We start from the raw sequence: 6,642 nt of genomic DNA, 5'->3' as shown, positions 1-6,642 counted from the left end.
ATACAAAGTTTCTAGTGCCGGGAATTTCTTAGATCTTCAAGTGGAGCTTGCTTCATTTTTTCTCTGAATCTTTCCCGCCCCCCACCTCTCCCCCGCCCTTATAACTTGATCATATTGTTCTATCACCAGCAGCGCCAGCAGCGCTTTGAGACGATTCGGCCTCGCCGGCCCCTGGTGCCCTGAAAGAAAGGAATGAAAAGAGGTTAAAAGTGACCCAGGAGTATTTTATTACATGGTCAAATACCAAGAAGCATATTTCCAAAGAGAAACAGATTGCAAAGCGACACGTACCGTCATAGGTTTTTAGACACAAACCGAGCAAAAGTGAAATCTACCTGAGTGGGGGAATTAGGCGATTTCTTTTTCCAGGAGGCTGAAACCTAAAGCCACACAGCTAAGAGCAAAGCCAAAACTAGAGATCACTGTGCTTTTCAATCCCCTCCCCTGTTGAACACAAGCTACATATGGTATTGGGTTGTGAAGTGTCTGTCCATTCCCCTAAAATTCTCCCAATTGCTTAGATCTTTCTAGCCTTAAAAGGCATTTGAAGTTCCATACATCTGTGAAATGGGATGTCTCTATTTCATAAAGGATGCATCTGCATGTGCTTTGCTCAGCCCACAAGAATAAGTGCAGATACTTGAGTTAGTAGCTACAAAAACGAGTTAATTCTATGCCTATTGTTACAGGGGAGAAAAGAAATGAGCCTAGACATTATAGATACTCACTGTTTCCTGCTTTCTGGCACCTTTTAAGCTTCAAGAGTGACCAAATGAACCATTCAAATGGCCCTCAATTTAAATAGGTCATTTACTTTTCATGGAAACCTCAGAATAGGGAGGTCTTTTTTATCTAGTCAGGTTCAAAACACATTTACAAAATGAATTAAATACAAATGAATTAATGAAGTTCTATAGGCATCCTGGTCTACCATTTTACTCAAGGACATTAGTTTGATCCCTAGCATTCATCTTTCTAAAAATTCAGGACAGGGGTAATCAAGAAGAAAATATCACCACTGGGTGTCAAGACTTAATTTTCTTTTTAGTGGAAAATATGCACTTTGTGAAACTTTCTCTGAACCTTCTTGCTCCCTCCATAAAAATATATCCTTATGAGAAAAAGCATTACTTCTAGGAAATCTGAACTGATACCTAACACCAACAGTACTATAGATTTGTATGTTCCTTTACCCACGTGGTGAGACAGAGCATTGTAATGTCAACCAAAAACAAGTCAACTCTTAAGAAAAGTTTATCACTGGACAGTCCTAGTGAATTATGGGTGGCATTTGAAGCATGTAAGTGTGGGGGTTTTTTCCTATTAAATCATATATGTAGATAGCTCCACGTTTCTGTATTATGTATCATGAACCGGTTGGTCAATATGACAACACAGAGTATGTTTTAAGGTCTGGCTTCTCAACTAGAGTGTAAGCTCTTTGAGGGCAGAGACTGTGTGTCCACTGAGTGTGAGCTGTTTCTTGGAACAATGGCAGTAGAAGACAGTATCAGTTACCTAGGCAACCCATCGCATCATAATGGACACAAGCCTAACATCACAGTGGGTGTTTCCTGTACTGCTATTGTATTGTCTAGGAGAAGTGACACCCAAACTGTTTTTGCCTGAAACCTTGCTTTAAGCATAGACCACAGTACCAGACAAAAAATTTCCATTAACTTGGTTACACACAGCTTCCCTGTACCTCAAATATTGACCTGGGACCAGCTCCTCTAGCATCATGCCAGATGTCTGAGGTCCAAGAGAGCAACTACTGGAGAATGAATATTGCACCAACAGCATTTACACTAAAATTTTATCCCGAAACTTTAAAAGCCTAACATATAAACACAGGGAGAGAATGGGCAAATGATACAACTATACACCTATAAACACCGAAGGAAGGTTATCAGGGAATATAGCAGATGTCAATTTTGAAAGGGACACGCATGCTGTCACTACAGGAAATGAAGTTGAGAGAGGCTCCAAGTAAATGCAAAGCTTTCTTCCTAGGATAAATAACACTGAGGGGTTCTCGTATTAAAATAAGTATCAAGGGAAGTCTTGCTAACTCTGTCATCATAAATGGAAGCTTCCTCTGAAGCTTAGGTTTGTACCATGTTCTGGAAGGGATTTTCATTGTGAGCCTGAGAGTGAAGAAATATTTTTTCAGCTGAAGAGAAAACAAAATAGTCAAAGCAAAAGCCACATTTTACTTCCAAGAATGTGTTGATTTTCCGCCTCTCCCTTCCTCTGCCACTACAACCCTGCTCTGTTTGCGTAACACTCAGTGCCAAATTAAACCAAAGGCTGACATGGAATTAAATATTCCTAGGGCCACAGCACCTTGTACCACCACCTCCCACCCTGCCATTCCACTAGACCCAGAAGTTCAGTTTACTTCAAATTTAGGTCTGGGTCTGGGCCCAAACTCAGAACAAAGGGGCATCTAATCCCATCTAAGGCAATGTAAATAGTAATTCCTAAGTAATAAATCATAAGATGCATTTACTCTTTAAAGTATTAATACTATAATATGTAATTGTGTTATTGATATTACATTGTATTATATATTATATAGTAACTGTAATACTGACCATTGACTATGTAGCAACCATGGTTGCTAAGCGCTTGACAGGTGGTAACTCATGTCTACATCACAAAAGCCCCTATTGTGAGGTCAAGACTGCCACTGCCCTTATGTTACAGATGAGGAAACAAGTTCAGAGGCTAATGTGCCGAGGATGAGGCTTTGCCAACTTCTGTTTCTCTCACCAGAAACAGGGCCCACTCTGTGATGAGACATGGCTGCTGCTGTATAAACAGCTGTCTTGGCTGGGAACAACCCAAGCAAAGACTGCTGTGTTCAGACATTTCGCCACTAACAAGGGCTTTTAAAAGCCCCTGAAGCACAAGAGCCTTGATATCCCCAATTCAGCCTTGTACTTGGGGTTTTTGTTGAGTTTTACTTTTGCCTTCATTCCAGTAGCCCAATCACCTAAGAAGGAACCCTGCCCATCCCAGAGTGGCAAGACAGAGAAGTCAATACTTTTTCTGGTTCACTCTATTTTCCTCCCTCTTTCTGACCACAAAAACACATGTTTGATGCTGAAAAGAGGAAAAAGGAATATAGCTTCCTTAAGTATTGCTGCTGTTTGTTTTACATTCAATATTTAGTAGGGATTTGTATCCCTTATAAATTTCCTGTGACCTTCAAGATTAAGTTTAAATGTTCCTTGGCATTTAAACAATGCATCCCCCAGCAAATATATCAGCTTATTTCCTACTGCTTTCCCAGCGTGACTTTTCTGTTCTGCAATAAACCAGTATGATTATATACCAATAAACAGTATCTGTTCCCTGCTCCCTTTCCCGTCTCCAACCCCACTCTGAATTCCTACTCCCTACTTAAGGCGCATCCCAACCCCAACTCAATGAGAGTTCCTCTGCCCCCTTTATCCGTACCCCCGACCCCCGCCCACACACTTCTAGTTCTAGTATCAAACCTCATAGTCTGACCACTCACACTAACTCAGACCCTTAGTTAACTACAAGAGTACCTGTTTTCTTCTCCACTTACCTGTCTTACTCCTGCTATCTACATGTTCAGAAACTACTGAAGAGCCAGTGTGGCAGGGTCCTGCACCCCCTTTTATACTCTCCCCAATGCCCTAGGACACAATGCTCAATTGATGAGCTCATTTGGTGCTCAGCCAATCCCTGCTGAGCCCCTTGGTCAGAGCTGGTCTGTGAGACTAACCATTTAGTAGTGACTTGAGGTTTGATTAAATTAATTAAACTGAATGTTTAAACCACCCCAGTATCACACTGTCATAAACAAAATAATTAAGTTGAGCTGCTTGGTAATGTCTTGGAACATTACTGTTCCCAGTCTTAGGAGTCAGTGAAAAAACATCAACTATTTCACTCAGAATACATCTTATCTCTTATTCACATAATGTTCTTCTCATTTTCGTTTTCTAGTGCCTTTTCTAGAATAACTTCAATTACCTCTAAGTGCCCATCATAAAATTTAAAAGTATGTCCTGCTTACTTTCTTAAAATCTCCTATTTTCACATTACAGCCATCAGATAAATATCATTTAAACAGATAATTTGAACATCACCATTTAAATAGATAATTCATATGTACAATTTTCTTTATTTTTGTTGTCTCTTATGTATTCTCATTGTTCCTTTTCTGAAATTCTCTTCTGTGTCTAGCTCTCATTCACTTTTTTCCCATCTACTCCTTTCAGATTCTCCATGAATCCTCTCCTCCCTTTCCAGCCCTGATCTTTCCTTCTTCAAAAAAGTTCATAATACACAATTTGGAACACATAGAAATGAGAAACTCTTAATGAGGAACTCCTAAATGATATTAAAATTCACAATTTCATATCAATTTGCCTTAGTTGGTATTCTAAAAAGTTGTTTCTCATTTAGTTTTGTTAAGCTTTGCTGAGATCTTATCTGGGCAAGTCAGTTTCCATATCTAATATTTCTTAAAACAGTACCACATTGACTGCTAAGGAACTTCATACTAAATGTCTTCACGTTGAAAATGGTACTGAACTTTAAGAACTTTACATTTGTATGTATAGCTGTTGTTGGTCTCTTTGTGTGTCTTTGTCTTAACTTTCCAACTAAATCATACAGAGAGGTGGTTTATTGCACTTTATAACCCCACAGTGTCTGATAGAGTGTTATTTACAGATAGTAGGGGCTGAAGAAATGCTGGGTTTTTTTTTAAATTAGTTCTCTTTGTTTTGCATAAGCTCTTCCTATTGCCCATCTCAATGCTTCACAGTGACGTTGTCCCTCCTATTTATCCCCTTACTTTAATCTCCCTATGATTTCCATATTCTCCTCTTTCCCTTTCTTCTTTAATTTCTCTCTGCCACCCCTCTGTCCTGCTCCTTCCAGCTCTGAGTGGGACACGAGGCCTTATGCTGCATCTCTGGCCTAGCATGTGCTAGGGCCCTGTGTTGAAGGGGCCTGTGTTGAATGAAGAAGACTAAAGGAGGATTGTTGCCCCCTAGGCTTTCAGAGTCTAGGAGGAGACAGACATGAGTCTGAGATGAACAAACTAGTAAAGTAGGGGACAGAGATTGTCATGGGTGAACAATGACACGAAGTGCAATAAAACTATACTTGAGACACGTACAAAGTGGTGTGATAGCAAAGGCAGGCAAAGCAGATCTGCCTGGAGTGGGCTGAGGGGGAATTTCTCAGCAGCAAAGATGGATACAGTTTCAACAGTTCAGGAAAGGAATACAGGGTAGAGTAACTCTATCTATGTAAAGCCATCCAAGTATGAAAGGAAGAGGGAGAAGTTCAGTATGTCCAGAACGAGTCATGAGGTGAATGTTTAAAACTAGGCTGAGGACATAGATGGGGCTTGCTTGTGAATGGGTATAGTATGACCTGCTGAGAGCTTGGACTGTACTCTTTGCCAAGAGGGGGGCCAGTAAAGGTTGTTTTTGTTTTTGTTTTTTTTTTAAGAAAACAACCCTAGTAGAATATGTTCCTCTGTGCTCTCTCATTCTCTCCCCATCTGTTTCTTTCTCTCCCTCTCTCTCTCACACACACTGAATAGATACTCATGAGTTTAGAGTGAACTCTATCTGATTTCAAAGACCTCACAATCTGACCTTAGTTGATTTATTCAATTTTGTTCCCTATCATTCTCTTGATCCCTCTAACCAGTTAGCCCATCCCCCTCTGACCTAACAATGAGCTCTTGTTTATGTCATTTGCCTTGCCTAAGAACAGACCATGGCCTACCTCTTCCCACAGAGTATTCACAGGGTCCTCACAGTTTATACCATTGCTTTTAGAATTTTACATGGTCTTATACTGTTTTCTAATTGTTTGAGTCCCTCTTATCTCCCCTCTTCAACATAAATCCTCTGGGAGCTGGAGAGTAAGCTTCATTAGATGAGGGATGACACAGTTTATATTCACCTCTGTCCCCCCTTCTTAGCTTATAGTAAATGCCCAGTGAAGGCTAATTCCCTAAACACACATAGTTGTAATCAAGAATATTTTTGTTGAGGGACACCTGGGTGGTTCAGTTGGTTCAGTCTTCGGCTCAGGTCATGATCTCAGGATGCTGGGATCGAGCCCTGCACTGGGTTTCCTGCTCAGGAGAGAGCCTGTTTCTCTCTCTCTCCCTCAGCTGCTCTCCCAGCTTGTGTGCTCTCTCTCCCTTTCTGTCAAATAAATAAATAAAATCTTTTTTAAAGGAACATTTTTAGTAAATGTCTTCCTCCTCCATTCCATGGGTCAAGAATCTTTGTCTCTTTTGCTCACTGATGTTTCTCAAGTACCTAGAACAGTGTGTAGCACATAACAGATGTTCAGTAAATATTGCTGAATTAATTATGTGTTATATCAGGGATTTTGTCTTTGTCCACCCTCCTTAACACAGTAGAAGCATGATAAATTTATTGAGTAAATGAGGCCAAGATCATGTCTTCAGTGTTTTTTTTTTTTTTTTACCACTATCACACTGTTAGACACTCAATACATATTTCTGATTGGTGGACTGGACATGAAATGGGCTTGGTCCTGAACTTTATATTATCAGAAACACGGGTCTTCCCTTTACATCTGAGAAGGTTACCAGTTTGCTTGTAC

The sequence above is a fragment of the Mustela nivalis genome, assembly GCF_964662115.1.
Source record: "Mustela nivalis genome assembly, chromosome: X".
Lineage (NCBI taxonomy): Eukaryota > Metazoa > Chordata > Mammalia > Carnivora > Mustelidae > Mustela > Mustela nivalis.
The sequence above is the reverse complement of the archived record's forward strand: the minus strand, read 5'-3'. Positions refer to the sequence as shown.